The sequence below is a fragment of the Etheostoma spectabile genome, unplaced genomic scaffold (genome assembly GCF_008692095.1).
Source record: "Etheostoma spectabile isolate EspeVRDwgs_2016 unplaced genomic scaffold, UIUC_Espe_1.0 scaffold00019217, whole genome shotgun sequence".
In the NCBI taxonomy this organism is placed as follows: Eukaryota; Metazoa; Chordata; class Actinopteri; order Perciformes; family Percidae; genus Etheostoma; species Etheostoma spectabile.
The window spans coordinates 1-18,189 of NW_022604747.1; the positions used below are offsets into that span (position 1 = coordinate 1).

At 40.8% G+C, this 18,189-nt stretch overlaps 3 non-coding genes across 3 annotated transcripts; 1 reads left to right on the forward strand and 2 right to left on the reverse strand.

Annotated features, from left to right (window-relative positions):
- Positions 1-12,858: 12,858 nt before the first annotated feature.
- On the reverse strand, positions 12,859-12,932 carry trnat-agu (transfer RNA threonine (anticodon AGU)). Its single transcript has one exon. It is a non-coding gene; the product is annotated as a tRNA-Thr (tRNA).
- A 1,420-nt stretch (positions 12,933-14,352) lies between these two features.
- Positions 14,353-14,568, reverse strand: LOC116684164 (small nucleolar RNA U3). Its single transcript, XR_004330767.1, has one exon. It is a non-coding gene; the product is annotated as a small nucleolar RNA U3 (small nucleolar RNA).
- A 1,372-nt stretch (positions 14,569-15,940) lies between these two features.
- trnak-uuu (transfer RNA lysine (anticodon UUU)) lies at positions 15,941-16,013 on the forward strand. The gene has a single exon. It is a non-coding gene; the product is annotated as a tRNA-Lys (tRNA).
- The last annotated feature ends 2,176 nt before the right edge of the window (positions 16,014-18,189 follow it).

The window sequence follows — 18,189 nt, forward strand, 5'->3', positions numbered from 1 at the left end:
ATCCTTGTGTTTCTTGGCCCAACAAATCTATTTCTGCTTGTTGCCTCTCCTTAGCAGCCTGGTTTCCTACTACTATTTTGACCACGAGGCCTGATTCAGTCTCCTCTTAACAGTTGTTCTAGAGCTATGCCTGCTGCTAGAACTCTGTGTGGTTTAATCTGTCTCTAATCTGAGCTGCTGTTAACTTGTGATTTCTGAGGCCTGGGTGACTCAGATGAACTTATCCCAGCAGCAAAGGTGACTCTTGGCTTCCTTTCCTGGGGCAGTCCTCCATGTGTGCCAGTTTCGTGGTAGCGCTTGATGGTTTTAGCTGCTGCACTGGGGACACATTCAATTTTTCCGGACCGACTGACCTTCATTTCTTAAAGTAATGATGGCCACTCGTTTCTCTTCCACTTAGCTGATTGGTTCATGCCATAATATGAATTGTAACAGTTGTCCAATAGGGCTGTCGGCTGTGTATCAACCTGACTTCTGCACAACACAACTGATGGTCCCAACTCCATTAAAGGTAAGAAAGTCCACTAATTACCCTGAAAATGCCCACCTGTAAAGTGGAAACCATTTCAGGTGACTACCTCATGAACCTTTGAGAGAACCCAAGGGTTTTGCAGCACTATCAAAAAGCAAAGGGGGCTACTTTGAAGAACTAGAATATAAGACATGTTTTCAGTTATTTCACAGTTTTTTGTTAAGTACATAATGCCACATGTGTTCATTCATAGTTGTGAGGCCTTCAGTGATAATCTATAATGTAAATAGTCAAGAAATAAAGGAAATGCATTGAATAAGAAGGTGTGTTCAAACTTTTGGCCTGTACTGTATATGTGTGTGTATGCAAATAATCTACAGCATAGATTGCAGCATTGTATCATGCCCTCAAATGATCAATGGATTGTCTAAAAACAAAGTGTGAGGAGATGTTCTTCTGTCTGCACTCACCTTCCAGTGAGGATAACACATGGGAGCCACAAGACAACCTGGACCTTGACCTTATCACCGAGTACATGCAGAAACACAAGGAGACAGAGGAGAAGAAGAAGGAGGGCAAGAGGAAAGGTGTCGGGAAGGAGGAGGTGAGTTAAGGAAAGAGGGTACTCCAGACTGAAGAGTCCCAGAAATCTAATCTCAATATTAAGGAATGCACACAGAGGGTTTCACAAATGTCTTTTAGGATTTATATATAAATGACTCTCGTCATTACAATATGCATGTGAATATTTCATACATACATACATACATACATACATACATACATGCAAAATAGTAAGACTAGGCAATTCCAATTGCTTTGGCGAAAGAGAGCGGATGACAGTTGGCTCGAGTCCAGTAGATCAGACGGCTCTGCAGAGTCGCGTAATTACGACTTCATGACTTTTCATGACCAGCTGAAGGAGCGGCGGTGTAAATAGCAGAAACCCTGTTGTGCGTCTGCCCTATACCGTGGTGGGCCGCCATCAACATATCAACACTAAAAGACGGTGGCTGTGGCTAAGTAGAAAAGCGGTCGCCTGCCAATTAGAAAGTTGGTGGTTCAATCCCTGCAGTCCTACGTCAAAGTTGAAAACACTGAACCCTGAGCACGGGTTGTACTTGTACAGCAGCCTCGGCCACAGTGTACTTATGTGTGTGAATGGTTGCTGTATTATGTAGAAGACCTTTGAGTAGTCGTTGACACTAGAAAAGTGCTATAGAGAACAGTCCATTTATCGTTTTAGTCCAAAGAGAACTCAGGTATCATGGCCAAGTTTTAGTCAAACCATTTTTGTCTTTTTTAAAATATTATTTACACAGACACATGTTAGATAAGAGCCAGGGCTCCTGGGCTCTACAACACGTTGTTGTGCGGCTCAGGCAGAGGAACCGCAAAGTTAGCTGACGTTAACTTTTTTCAGACAACGGAGTTGGATTTGCCTTTTTTGCAGACCAAACGCTGCTGTTGCTGCCCTCCTTCTGCCATCTTTACTCGTGCTGAGTTTTTTTAATGCCACTGGATGCACACACCTTGCCCCCTGACTGCTGAGAGGTTTGATGGCTTTGGGAAGGGCAGATGTGTGCATGCGTGTGTCATTCAGAACACAAGACAAAATGAGTGTTCTTCAACACAGAAGATTTTTTTCTCGATTATACTATTTTTGTGATCGTTGGAGTCAAAATCTATATTAAAAACAAAATTCTATTAATTGCACAGCCCTCGCTAATGGTAAACATATTCTTTGTGAATCTTTACAGTTATTCCCTTAAAGAAGCGACCAGGCCTGCCTTGTTGCACCATCAAAACGTCTTTCTGAATTTTCCATTTTCACAAATGAAGTGTGGTTGGTCCAGACTACTGTGCATGTAGCTTGTTGCTCCAGTTAATGACTTTTGGGCTTTACATTTTAGTAGTTCTTTCAGTTTGAATGCAGGAGATACTTGACACTCTGGAGTCCTATGGATTGGTCCCCTCATCAGCCCTTGTATTTTCTCCATTCACACAGAAGATTTTAATCTAGTAAAACACGGTAAACTAGAATTCACTCACACCTCCCATTAGTTCTTCTAACCCTTGTATCATTGTCTCTGCATGTCGTCATCCCCCCCCCTCCACCTCCATGGGTCTACTAAAGGCACCTTCAGCAGATGGCAAGCTGGCGACCAGAGCAGGAAAGGAAGGCAAGAAGGAGGAGGTGGAAGAGGAGGAGGAGTATGTGGTGGAGAAGGTTTTGGACCGCAGAGTGGTGAAGGGAAGAGTAGAGTTTCTGCTGAAATGGAAGGGGTTCTCAGAGTAAGTATGAGTCTATAATATTAATGCTTGGTGTTCTTGGTCCTGAGATATATAATATATATTTACATATTGCAAATAAGTGTCAGCATGGTATCATGCTCTCAAAGTTGAAGGTTGGGTATTTTGACACTATGTTGCAGACCCACAAACAACCTTACAAGATGGCAATAGAAAAAAGGAATAATAGGAAGGATAATTAAAGTGAGAATGGATTGTCTAAGAACAAAGTGTGAGGAGATGTTCTTCTGTCTGCACTCACCTTTCCAGTGAGGATAACACATGGGAGCCGCAAGACAACCTGGACCTGGACCTTATCACCGAGTACCTGCAGAAACACATGGAGACGGAGAAGAAGAAGAAGAAGAAGAAGAAGGAGGGCAGAGGAAAGGTGTCAGGGAGGAGGAGGTGAGTGAAGGAAAGAGGGTACTCCAGACTGAAGAGTCCCAGAAATCTAATTTCAATATTTATGAATGCACACAGGTTTCACAAATGTCTTTTAGGATTTATATATCATACCGTAATTACTCAAAGAAAAACCGATGGTCAATTAAACTGCGGCCCTCTGATAGTGGCCGGGGGGGCAACACGGATAAATAAGGCCGGGAAAAAGTCATTGTGGATAATCTCCTCGGTGCCTTTCATATAATGTGCAGTCAAGTGTATTGTAATGTACTACCAATTTAACGTAACAGATTCAACAATATATTCACACTTTGTTTTTCTGGATTATTGTTCTCATGTAAAGTATTATTTTTTGTTATCACATTTTTATTTTGATCTAATTAAGAAACAAAGAGTGCCAACCAATCCCCTGAGTCGGAGAGGCTGATGACCCCTAAAGATACTAGATCAAGTTCAACTGGGAGTCAAACACTCCCTCAAAGTTTCCAGCACTACCAATCCCAGACCATCCCCGGTTATTACCGCCTGGCTCAAGGCCGCCAACAAAAAGGCCACGCAGATATTCAATTCAATTTTAACAGTTATTTCTTTGCGCTTTCCATAAAGATAAAGAGCAGGTCTAGACTGGACTCTGGAATGTTATTTACAGTGAGGAAAATAAGTATTTGAACACCCTGCTATAGTTCTCCCACTTAGAAATCATGGAGGGGTCTCAATTGTCATCGTAGGTGCATGTCCACTGTGAGAGACATAATCTGAAAAAACAAAATCAAAACCAATGACGTCTTAGTGTATTACCAACAGTAACCTTGGAAACGGTGGTCCCAGCTCTTTTCAGGTCCAGCTCCTCCCGTGTAGTTCTGGACTGATTTCTCACCTTTCTTATGATCATTGAGACCCCACGAGGTGAGATCTTGCATGGAGCCCCAGTCCGAGGGAGACTGACAGTCATGTTTAGCTTCTTCCATTTTCTAATGATTGCTCCAACAGTGGACCTTTTTCACCAAGCTGCTTGGACATTTTCCCATAGCCCTTTGCAGCATTGTGGAGTGGACAATTTTGTCTCTAGTGTCTTTGGACAGCTCTTTGGTGTTGGCCATGTTAGTAGTTGGATTCTCACTGATTGTATGGGGTGGACAGGTGTCTTTATGCAGCTAACAACCTCAAACAGGTGCATCTAATTTAGGATAATAAATGGAGTGGAGTGGACATTTTGAAGACAGATTAACAGGTCTTTGAGGGTCAGAATTGTAGCTGATAGACAGGTGTTCAAATACTTATTTGCAACTGTATCATACAAATAGTTTAAAAATCATACATTGTGATTTCTGGATTTTTTTTTTAGATTATGTCTCTCACAGTGGACATGCACCTACGATGACAATTTCAGACCCTCCATGATTTCTAAGTGGGAGAATTTTCAAAATAGCAGGTGTTCAAATACTTATTTTCCTCACTGTATCTCCCTGGTCTTTCCATAGAGAGCAGGTCAAGGCCAGCAACAAAAAGGCCACACAGATATTCAATCCCAACTTTATTAACACACATACACACAGCGTAACAATGGTAATGCAGCAGTCGAACTTGGACACAGACATCCTGTGAACGATGCTTCTGGTTTTACTTAGTAAGGCGCCATGGTGGAGCGAGCTAACTCCAAGTATTCTGATGTATTGAAACTGATCCACGATCCCTGGTATGTGATAAACAAGCCCAACACCACAGTATGAGAAACATCCCATAACCACCATGCTTTACTGTCTTCCCAGTGGACTGGGGCTTGATTTCAGTGCAGGGGGGTCGGAGGACAAACTGTCTGCGGCTCCTAGACCCAAAAAGAACAGTTTCCCTCTCATCAGTCCCCAGAATTTGCTCTATTTCTCCGTTGGCCAGTCAATGTGTCCTTTGGTTGTTTCCCACGTCGGTCAGGCTTTGGATGTCATTACAAGGCATCTGAAATCCTTTTGGCAGAGCAGCTTATAATCTTCTGCACTTCTTTATACGTTTTCCTCTCTCATATCAACTTTTTAATCAAAGTCCTCTGTTCCTCAGAGCAATGTCTGGAACGAGCCATTTTGCTGAGTATTTCAGTGTGAAATGCACTATAACCTCTCCATGTTCAACATGTGCTTCCTTCTTCCTTAAATATGTATATATACAGTAGGGCTGCACGATTATGGCCAAATAAAAATCTGATTATTTTGATCAAAATTTTGATCGCGATTATTCTCACAATTATTTGTTGATTTTAACCAAAACAGATTTTATCGTCATGTAGGCTATTTATAACTGCGAGAGGGAGTGTGATGGACGCTACTCACAGAGAGACGCTGATCATTATGAACATTTCGGGTTGAATGGTGGATACACGTCGTGTGTATGAAACGTCTGTATCTTCACTGCATTTTTATGAACTATGATATTCTCGCAATGGGTCACATCTCTGGCCCAGGTCCAGGTCCTGGTCCAGGTCCAGCAGTTCTGTCTCACACGCTGTTACTCTACCAACTGTAGTTAGTTGCTTTCAATAATTTCTTCTGTGTTCTCTGCCGTGGCGGCCACGATAGCAGAGTTACCCGCAGAAACAATGGTACAAATACAGGGTTGCCCCTCATATTTAACAATATACAGCTGTGTTAATTAAAAAATAAAACTGTAGACAAATGTCAGAAGTGTGGACCGGCGCTGTGTGGCCAGATGCGGACAGTAAGAGGAGAGAGAGTAGAGAGATTCAACACAGGCACGGCTTTACAGACGAAATGGGTCATGTATCGCAATATTAAACCACATCCATATAAACAGCATTGCAGCGGATGCGAGGACATTAGCACCGCTGCGTCCTAGAGGAGCTAACGGCTAACAGACGCTACTAGCACCGACTAGCACTGGTCACTGCTGTTCTCTGAATAACACAGACGGGACAAAATGTTGCGTTTACTGGTAAACTGGTAAACCTTGAGACCGACATATAACCGACTGCTATCTGTTGAGTTTTTCTCCCGTTACTCTGTCCTCTGTGACTGTCTCCATCTAGAAACTAAGCTGCGCGGTGCAGGAACAACTGATTTGAAATTTGATCGTGGGAAGTCAAAATTGTGATCACGATAAAAATACGATTAATTCTGCAGCCCTAATATACAGTATATAGATTAATTATTGGCCATAACTGACACCTGTTTCTTCACAGAATCAATCAGCTCACTAATTTTACACAACACTGCTAATATTTTGAACATGCTCCTTTCAATTGTGTGGACAATACCAGTTGTCCACACAAGTTTGATTTAGCAAAAACAACAACCTAAAACTAAAGGTCAAAGGTCAACTGGTGCTCCTCATTGCTAATGTCTATCAGGGACAATGGTTCCAATTTACTTTACTGGAGAAGAGCTGTTCCAGCAACATGAAGACAACACGGTAACCCCTACAGATACCAGTGAAATCTAAAAATCTGTGGGAATATGTTATATTTACAACTCTCCCGGCACTAAAAATCCCGGATAATCCCCCATTTGGGACTGGCTGGCAACAAAATGAAGGCCAGTTTCTTTATCACAAACTAACCAACACTGAATGTTACATTTCCCATAATGCAACTCCATAATATTGAGGTTGGCAGATAATAAAGAAAAGTAATGCGTCAGTCATTAAAAAATAAAACTGTAGACAAATGTCAGAAGTGTGGACCGGCGCTGTGTGGCCAGATGCGGACAGTAAGAGGAGAGAGAGTAGAGAGATTCAACACAGGCACGGCTTTACAGACGAAATGGGTCATGTATCGCAATATTAAACCATATCCATATAAACAGCATTGCAGCGGATGCGAGGACATTAGCACCGCTGCGTCCTAGAGGAGCTAACGGCTAACAGACGCTACTAGCACCGACTAGCACTGGTCACTGCTGTTCTCTGAATAACACAGACGGGACAAAATGTTGCGTTTACTGGTAAACTGGTAAACCTTGAGACCGACATATAACCGACTGCTATCTGTTGAGTTTTTCTCCCTTTACTCTGTCCTCTGTGACTGTCTCCATCTAGAACTAAGCTGCGCGGTGCAGGAACAACTGATTTGAAATTTGATCGTGGGAAGTCAAAATTGTGATCACGATAAAATACGATTAATTCTGCAGCCCTATATACAGTATATAGATTAATTATGGCCATAACTGACACTGTTTCTTCACAGAATCAATCAGCTCACTAATTTTACACAACACTGCTATATTTTGAACATGCTCCTTTCAATTGTGTGGACAATACCAGTTGTCCACACAAGTTTGATTTAGCAAAACAACACCTAAAACTAAAGGTCAAAGGTCAACTGGTGCTCCTCATTGCTAATGTCTATCAGGGACAATGGTTCCAATTTACTTTACTGGAGAAGAGCTGTTCCAGCAACATGAAGACAACACGGTAACCCCTACAGATACCAGTGAAATCTAAAATCTGTGGGAATATGTTATATTTACAACTCTCCCGGCACTAAAAATCCCGGATAATCCCCCATTTGGGACTGGCTGGCAACAAAATGAAGGCCAGTTTCTTTATCACAAACTAACCAACACTGAATGTTACATTTCCCATAATGCAACTCCATAATATTGAGGTTGGCAGATAATAAAGAAAAGTAATGCGTCAGTCAAACAATATTCCATAGACATGCTCTAAATGTTGTTTCTAGTTTAAGATAGAGCTCTACAGCATGGCACCTCACTAACTCACTCTCTTGGTTTTTCTCTGTTGATAGAAATGGAGAGGAAGAGGAGTCAAACGTCACCGCTGTCAGCAGTGTGACAAATCCTTCACATCAGGATATTTAAAGATTCATCAGAGAGCTCACACTGGAGAGAAACCTTACAGCTGTGATCAATGTGGGGAAACCTTTTCTCAGAGTGGTCACCTTAAAACTCACCAGCGCATTCACACTGGAGAGAAGCCGTACAGCTGTGATCAATGTGGGGCAGCTTTCACAGTACTGAGTCACCTAAAAAGACATCAACGCATTCACACTGGAGAGAAACCTTACAGCTGTGATCAATGTGGGGCAGCTTTCACAGTACTGAGTCACCTAAAAAGACATCAACGCATTCACACTGGAGAGAAGCCGTACAGCTGTGATCAATGTGGGGCAGCTTTCACAGTACTGAGTCACCTAAAAAGACATCAACGCATTCACACTGGAGAGAAGCCGTACAGCTGTGATCAATGTGGGGAAACCTTTTCTCAGAGTAGTAGCCTTAAAGCTCACCAGCGCATTCACACTGGAGAGAAACGGTACTGGTGTGAACAATGTGGGAAAACCTTTTCTCAGAGTGGTAGCCTTAAAACTCACCTGCGCGTTCATACTGGAGAGAAGCCGTACTGGTGTGAAGAATGTGGGGAAACCTTTTCTCTGAGTGGTCACCTTAAAACTCACCAGCGCGTTCATACTGGAGAGAAGCCGTACTGGTGTGAACAATGTGGGAAAACCTTTTCTCAGAGTGGTAGCCTTAAAAGACACCAGCGCATTCACACTGCCTCATTGTGAACATGTTTCAGAGCCAAGCTGTTTCCTCCTCCTCATGCCCTGATAGCTGTGTTGTTATATTCTGATCTTCTCTCCACATTGAAGGCTGATCAACATGTATGTTGTTGTGGATCAGCTGGACTGTTTTCTGCCTTTCCTCAGAACCCTTTACCATTTAGGCACCAGAATTGGTGCCTGAACCCGTTCTTTTAAACACTTATTTTTTAAATGTATATGTTTGAATAAAAAAAATGGAGCACAACAAGACAGCCAGCAACATTTAAGAACAGCTTGTTTATATGGTCCAAATTAAATGTAAGAAAAAATATGTAATAACATATTTCTCTAGTAAATTGCTGCTAAATGACAAAAACAACCACTAGATGGAAAAAGGCAGCGCTGGTGTTTCAGTAGCACCAAAATGAGGCCCCAAAATCCCCGTTACTATTCGGTCTGATAGATACCGGGTGTTACGGCACCGGTGCCGTACTAGCACCGGGTTTTGGTACCCAACCGTAACCACAATGTACCCGCCGTGGAGAGGCCCAAAGGAAAAACATTAAGACGTTTAAAGATGTTTTGGTTGGAAAACTTAGACATGTTTGAAACTTTTTGATTTTGTAAAAACTTTCTTCTCATCTCTAGAAACATACTGTTTTTTGGCTGACAGAAAGTCATTGTAATTTTTATTTATATAGTGGGTTTGGGATGAAACTATGAAAAGTTGGGAGTTTAGAAAAAGCGCAAATTAAATATTTGTGTAAATTGGTCCTCTCATCATTACCAGCACACTAGAAGTTGGCCATTTTTAATTGTACGCTCTCAAGTATTGTTGTTTTGTAGTTAAAATAAAATAAATTAAACGAGGCCTCGTGCGTGAGACTTGATATGGTGGATTTATCCTTCCTGCCCTTTCTGTGTTTAAACTCCTTGACAAGAGAACGTTTCATCCACTAAAAGTGTTGAAAGACTCAGATTATTATGCTAAGTGTGTGACAACATTATGAGGGGGATCCCTACAGAGATAGAGCTTTTAGTTAGAGAGTAAGATCCTTTTAGTTTTGTAAAATTCATAGTATAGTATGTCAAAAAATCATAAAATGTCATAAAAAGTCAGTCTAGTATGTCGAAAAATTTCATAAAAAGTAAAAAAAAATCATAAACAGTCACAGTATAGTATTTCAAAAAAATCATAAAAAGTCATAGTATAACATGTCAAAAATTCATAAAAGTCATAGTTTAGTATGACAAAAAAATGGTATAGTATAGTATGTCAAAGAATTCATAAAAGTCATGGTATACTATGTCAAAAATTCATAAAAAAGTCATAGTATACTATGTCAAAAATTCATAAAAGTCATAGTTTAGTATGACAAAAAAATCATAAAAGGTCATACTATAGTTTGTCAAAAAATTCATAAACTCATAGTACACTATGTCAAAGAATTCAAAAGGAAAAGTCATAGGATAGTATGTTGAAAAAATCATAAAAAGTCACAAAAAGTCATAGTATAACATGTATAAAATTCATAGTTTAGTATGACAAAAAATCATGAAAGTCATACTATAGTTTGTCAAAGAATTCATAAAACTCATAGTACACTATGTCAAAAATTCATAAAAACTCATAGTATAGTGTGTCAAAAATTAAAAAAGTCATAGTATAAAATGTCAAAAATTCATAAAAAATCATAAAAAGTCATATGTCAAAATATTCATAAAAGTCATTGTTTAGTATGTTGATAAAAACATAAAAAAATCATACTGTAGTATGTTGAAATATTTATAAATATTCATAGTATAGTTGTCAAAAAATTAAAAAAAAGTCTTAGTATAGTATGCCAAAATATTCCTATAAAGGTGTAGTATAGTATGTCGTAACAAGTCCAGATTTATAGTTCTTGTTGTAAAACAAGAATGCGAGCATTGATCCCGCTACCTCTCGCATGCTAAGCAAGCGCTCTACCATTTGAGCTAATTCCCCTTTTCAAAAAATTCATAGTATAGTATGACAAAAAAATTATAAAGATTCATAGTATAATATGTCAAAAAATTAATAAAAGTCATAGTATAGTATGACAAAAATTCATAAAAAGTCATAGTATAGCATGTCAAAAATTCATAAAAAGTAATAGTATACTATGTCAAAAATTCATAAAAAGTCAAAAAATTCATAAAAGTCATAGTATAGTAAGTCAAAATATTCATAAAAAGTCACAGTATACTCTTTACGGTCATCAGAGATAGGAATTAACGAAGTACAAATACTTCATTACTGTACTCAAGTTCATTTTTCAGATATTTTTTACTTTACTATTTATTTTTGTGGCAACTTTTTACTTTTACTCCTTACATTTTAACATAAACATAGGTACTTTCTTCTCCTTAAATTTTACATAACTGGCTTGTTACTTTAGTTTTGTACTAAAGGTTGTATATCAGGAGTGATTGTGAGAAGAATAGCGCTGACACGCGCCTCACACCACGAGCGGGCGCATATGCCACACAAAGAGACAAGCTGTCCGGAGGATAATCAGCTGAGATCGTGTGCGTCTTTGAGAACTATAAGTAACTTTAGCAAAAATAAATAACAAATATATACACTTTGTAGTGCAGATAACATAAATATTAACTGATAATGAGACATTGTTGGGATTTGGACCCAGAATCTCCTGTTTACAAGACACGCGCTTTAACCACTAAGCTACAGCACCTTCTACAGATGAGCCTGTCTTGCAAGAATACAATGAGCTAATGAACAGGGTTGCTTCCATCCATCCATCATTGTCCAGCAGCTCCAGCAGGGGACCCCTACAAACTCCGGCAAATGAAAACAGCTGGACGTGTCCTTGAGCGACGCCTCAGGACTCACTGTTGATAGGCAGGCCTACTGAGAACAACAGAAGTCCTATGCAAGGACCTTGAGAGATGAGAGATACTTTCCCATCATGCCATTTCTCATGGAAAGCCATGGAAAGCTTAAAACACAGTCCTAGTTTAGTCCTCCTCAACAGTCAACATAGTGTTTGCTGTGTGGCGTGTCTGTTTTTATTTCTCCCATGTTAACAGTATTGACCAATACGGTAGGCATTCTAACCTCTGCTGACACGCTCACGCCATGCAGGCAGTGTGCAGGAGCCCTAAGCTTCCAAGGTAAGACTGAAATTCATGATAATAAAACCTTTATAATCTTCACACTAAAGTTGCAAAAACACCTCCAATAAAAGGCTTTTATTCGCTTTACATGGACACATGTAATGTTATGGTACAAAACAACATCACATGTCACTTTAGTGATCTAAAAAAATCAGGCAATAACTGGGTTGCACACGTTAAGTATCGACAACCATGTGGTAACACTTCATACCGTGATGACCAGGCACTGCTGGGATTTGGACCCAGGATCTCCTGTTTACGAGACAGGCGCTTCAACTACTAAGCTACAACGCCTCCTGTAGCAAAGTTCATCTTGCAAGAATACAATGAGCTAGTGAAAAGGGTTCCCTCCATCCATCCATCTTTGTCCAGCAGCTCCAGCAGGGGACCCCAAACTGCCCTTTGCTGAGCCACATTAACCAGCTCCGACTGGGGGATCCCGAGGCGTTCCCAGGCCAGGTTGGAGATGTACTTTCTCCACCTAGTCCTGGGTCTTCCCCGAGGCCTCCTCCCAGCTGGACGTGCCTGGACCAGCTCTCTACGGATAACCCCAGGAGGCATCCTTACCAGATGACCCAACCACCTCAGTCGTTTACACCGAGTACCTCCATAATGGCCATGCATCTGTGTTCATCCCCAGAGGTGCTGTGGCTTAGTTGGTTAAAGTGCCTGTCTAGTCAGCAGAAGAGCCTTGGTCCAAATCCCAGCAACACCTTGTTGTTGCAGAGATTACCTGTACTTGTTTTTAAGTTGCCTGCTAATCAGATGTTGTTGTGGGCGGGGCATTAAGTCTGACTCAGTGGTGAGTGAAATGGAGCAGTTGACTGACACAGAACTGTAATGGAGCCAAAGTAGCGCATTTATTAATTAATTTCATTAGTTATCAGGCAAATAGAACACCTTGTGGGCATGTTATTGGTGTTTCTGTGTAAATGTAACAGGCAATTTTCATTTGCTACCAGGGTACTTTCACAGGGATTGGGTTGATGATGACACGCCAAAAGAGGTAATCTCTCCGACAACAAGGTGCTGCTGGGATTTGAACCCAGGATCTCCTGTTTACTAGACAGGCACTTTAACCAACTAAGCCACAGCACCTCCATAAGTAGCTACCCTGTTAAGTCTTAATTTGTCTTTTACCTTGTATAAGCTAAACGTACAGTACACTGACTGGCAGTATTGGGAGTAACGGGTTAGCTCGCCTAGGCTTGGCGGATCAATCCTATCCAGTCAGTCTGCAGAAGAGGTAGAAGTACCTGGCAGGTCTCTCCCTTCAGCAGTTTGAGAACGCCAGCCCACTCCTTCCCATTGGTGCTGATCATCCACATCTCACCCCCATAGAGCCAGTGAAGTCGGTCCACCAGATGGAACACTCACCATTTGAACCAGACTGGAGGGGAACGTTTCAGAGCCCAGCACGGATCGTGGAGCAACAGCTACGGCCGCAACAGTACCTTCTGACGTCCACTGTTCCTTCCAACATGGAGCTCTTCCAGATTGTTGAGAATCTCTTGCAGCTGGATGTGCTGCCACACAAAAATGAGAAAGTGGTAACCAGGTCAAGACAAGACCAGGAGGCAGTAAGTCTGCTTGAAGAGAAGACTACGCATGTGGAGGTGGACAGAATACTCCACTATGCTGTAACAGTTTACCTAACTCACCCGGCAAGGGAAAAGTACAACGCATATAAATTAAGGTAATGGGTGGATCTCTCTCTATCGGCTATAATTTAAACATATAAGTTCAGATTTTTTTTTTTTTTTTTTTTAAAGATTATTTTTTGGGCATTTTAGGCCTTTAATTGAGAGGACAGTTGAAGATATGAAAGGGGGGAGAGAGGGGGAGTGACATGCAGCAAAGGGCCTCAGGCTGGATTCAAACCCGTATATCCAACGCCATCACCCAGACATGCCAATCACTGGAACGAGACAAAAAAAACTGTCCAACGTCTCCTCCCTACAGTGCTTAACCAGCCTTTAGACACAAATACAAATAGGGCCAAAAAATCACTGAATCAATCAGGATTTCCACATCACCTTCAATGCCCCGTATCCACTCGTAGAGTAACCTGGCTTCAAGTATTTGCTGTATGTACGCAAACCTCGTTACAACACGCCATCCCGTCCACCGGGACTTCAGTGTACCGTTCCACCCCTTTAATACATGTCAATCAAGCTGAGCCTGTAAAGGCCACACAGTCTGATTAGTTAAGTGGAAACACCTGTGGGAGTGGAACATGGATGTGTAAAGATGGGCTTACAAACAATGCACATTTTTGACATGTCAAAGTAGGAAAAGCAAAGGTAGAAATAAAACTGAATTATGGCTTAACTCAGTTTACGTTTTTACACCGGACATAAGGCATTACAAAGTCAAGAAAGTAGGTGTTAACCCTTTCAAGTAACCTTGTCCAGCATGGACTAGACATTCTTCAAGACTGACTATAACTTCCGTTAAATAGAAAGCTTAGTATGTTTTATCACTTTCACACGTGTTAGTTTTCCACATATCTGCTACTACCACTCTGAACATATTCCCTTCTTCAATACTCCATAAAGAAGCAAAGAACAATCATCAATGACAGAGAGCATATGAAGTGAATCATTACTCTCTGTCAGCCTCACGCTCTGAAAGGAATATCACGACTCATCATCGTGGTCAGCGGGACCAAACACTTTAGAAACACATTCCTCAAGTCAGAAATTTTAGAAATGATCCCTGAAAGTATAGTCTTGGTTAGACGGGGGGAACTGCATCTCATTCACTGCAGAGTGATTGTCACTCAGGGTTCAGAGGGACAGAAGCTAATCGTTACATGCTCCAGATGACTCTGAGGTGAGAAAATCTATTTAGATCTTTAAGAAGACCGATATGTAGTTTGAATTAGATTTTCAGTCACTGTTGTCTCAATACTTCAGTGTCAGCCTACTTATTCTCTCCAATAAATGCTCCGTCCTTTCTTTGCATTAATTGGTCTCAGAATGTTGCAGGTTAACCACCACTGTTGATTATTGGGTACAAAAAGCACTCAAGATATGTATATATATCATTTTTTTAAATGTCTCCAAATAATGTTAAAAGTTAGTTTTTGGTCATTTTTAGTATTCGCTGGTTTATTAAGTCAATTCGGCGATGACGTCACACTGGGGAGCGAAGTCTCAGCCTGGCACTAGAACTACGGCGACTGACTGGATGAGGAAGAGGAGGAAAAGCCAGCAGCCAAATAATTATGAACCTGCCAGATCTGAGAGGTGTAATGGGAAATTACATTTAACCAATGAGTTTCATATTAATTATTCATAATAAGATCTCCAATGCCTCTTAGAGTATGACTTCTGTATCTGTCATCTATGTGTTTCTCCTTGATGGGAGACAACTGGGTTTGTTATGACTCTACACCATTTCCTTGAAGAATAGATGACGTGGAGCCTGACAGAAGCAGTTACCTAGAACGGTGTTTATTAGGGATGAGCGAGTACAGCATTATCTGTATCTGTATCTGTATCTGTTTACCACATGAATTATCTGTATCCGGATCCGTACTCGGACTGGGCGGGGCCTAAACCGGAAGTGGTCAGATTTAACCCGGAAGTGGGTCGTGTTCTCTTGAAATGTGCGGGGCTTTAACCGGTATGTTATTTAAGCATGCAATTGATATGGGTTGATCAAAAATTGTTATATTTATTGCTGATTAGAAAACTATTTACATGACAGCATCAAGCTTCAGATTAATGGTGTTGTCATGGTAAATGTAAATGTGCTGTATTTATATATGTATTTAGCTGTAAGAGACCACGATGGTTAGCTTCCAGCTATGTAATATATGTAAACGGCAGTGGTTGGATTTGAACCCACGCCTCCAGAGAGAATGGAGCCTTAATCCAGCGCCTTTGACCACTCAGCCACACTACCTGCAAATATCAGATCGCCACATAGTGACAAACACAGGCACCCTAACTAATGGTATGCTTGTTAATGTCATTGGAAAAAAAAACTTAAAAAAAGCCAAATGTTTTTTAAAAACTGCCAATATTGCTATTAAAAAATGTTATCACACTTTATCATTTTTCAGCAGATTGTTTTTTCTACAGCAAATTACTTTAGAAGCCTGGGTAGCTCAGTTGGTAGAGCATCAGACTTTTAATCTGAGGGTCCAGGGTTCAAGTCCCTGTTCAGGCGTGCACATTCTGCTAGATGAGTTGTCCATTTGACATTCCTGAACACTTTAGACAATCATGTGTGTTCCATGCACAAGTCTTTAAAAAAAACTGTGGCTGTTTTTCAAGCAGGTTTCTGGTACGTCTAAATGAACAATGGGCAACCTACATCCATCTTGCTAGCACCCACATCTCTGTACTCATCTCCCTGCTTGGATAGTATGTCCAAGGACATACCACATATGTTCTATAACCCTTTTCACTGGTTAGCTACCATTCTTTTCATTGTATCAATCTCAGAAATGAACAAAGCATGATAAATTCCATTCATGTGCTAGTGTTCAACCACTTGAATGTCACTGTATTCTTAGCAGCAGTAGTGTTTTTTGTTTTTTAAGACCTGCCACGTGTGAGGGTTGAACTCACGACCTTCAGCATATGAAACTGACGCGCTGCCTACTGCGCCAACGAGGCTTTGAAAAAATGTGCAATGGTTGAAAAACTAAACAATTTGGTCTTTGATCTCAATACGATCAATGTTGGTGAACAATAGTCTGTAAGGAGGGGAGAAGGAAAAAGAGGAAAAAGGAGGAAAAAAGGAAGAAATGAGAGAAAAGAGGAGAAAGATGCTAAATTACCCACAAAGTGAAAGAGTTTTAGGGTTTCTATTAAGTCAGATTTTAATTTAATTGCTGAAATTGGAATGTTTCTGAGAAATAAGGGAAGCTTAATGTAGATCCAAAGGTCACAGGCTCGATCCCCACCTAGTGTCAGAAGACTATATTACACTGTCCATAAATATATTTGGTCAATATTAAAAGTTAGTCTATATAATAAATATTGTTTATTTAGAAATAAATATTAAACCAAGCATTTTTAGTTCTCTTTTCTCTAAAATCTAGTATGTCTTACAGTAATCATTGCAGGGAAGTAGGGTGTATAAAGGCAAGTCATATGCTCAGCAGTGTGTACACTATCATTTGGAATAATATTGAAATGAAGCCAATTAATATAATACATGCCAACTTTATTACATTATTGATCTCAACAAAACAATATGTCTTTAGGTAACGAATAATATTGTTTTTAATATTAATTCATTAAGAAATGACTGACTATACAAAGGTTTTTACGCCAGTTAGGAAATAAGAGAATCAATACACTAATTCTGTACAAAGACTAAAACACACATAACATATAAACACAATACATCATAGTAATGTATGCATAGTAAATCTAACTATTTACATTTTCTATTTACATATACATTTACATTTTTGATTTTTTAATCTGATCCAACCACACTCTTTTGACAGTGTTTCTGTATTTGGGCAGTAGATAGTGCCTTGATATTGGCTGTGCCCAGTTTCCTGCGGTTTTGAATTGTCCACACTTCCTGCAAGTATTGTACTCCACCTTCCTCTTATTAAACCTTGCCTTAGAGGCAGGGCGACCACTGGCAGGTGGAGGTGCTGATGGAGCAAGAGGGGGATAGGGTGTATGGGGGGCACGGTATGCTAGTGTTGGAACAGCAAACAAAGTTCCTGGGCTTGAGGATAGACAGAGGTTGCTTGGGTGAAGAACAACAGAGGACCAGAAGCAGGAGGCTGTGGAAAAATCTGATTCTGGGCTGATGGCTTTGGCATGATTGCTTGTGGGGCAGTGGTGACAGGGGCTACTCCCTGCCACCACTTTGTCTTTGCCAACCCCACAGTGCTTGGGGGCAGGTTGTAAACATGTTCAGTGCAGTGTGTTTGAGGAGGAGCAGCAGCGTGGATGTTGGCAGGTGGAAGGACCTCCGAGGCCACAGCAATTCGGGCAGGTAGATTTATTCCCTGCAGGATCAGTGTAACATCCTGGCGCTTCCCCCGTTTATTATGCCACTGCATGAGGGTTGTTTGATTGATCTCAACCAGCTGCAGTGTAGTGCTCTGCATGATGGCTCCATTACCCAGAATAAGCTGACGGATTTTGCCGTAATCCTGCAGGACACAAGTCCATCTTTGTAGTATAGTCCTGTTATACTTTTTCTAGTATATACATTTACCCTTTACTTTCCTTTTCGTATTCTTGTGTAAATCACAGAGTCTGATACAAATGGCTTCCACCAAGCGGCAGCAGTCTGGCCACTGGGCAGGGGAGGCAATGGATCCCAGCACACAACCGCTTCAGGCTCTCCACACCAGGAGTAAACCTGC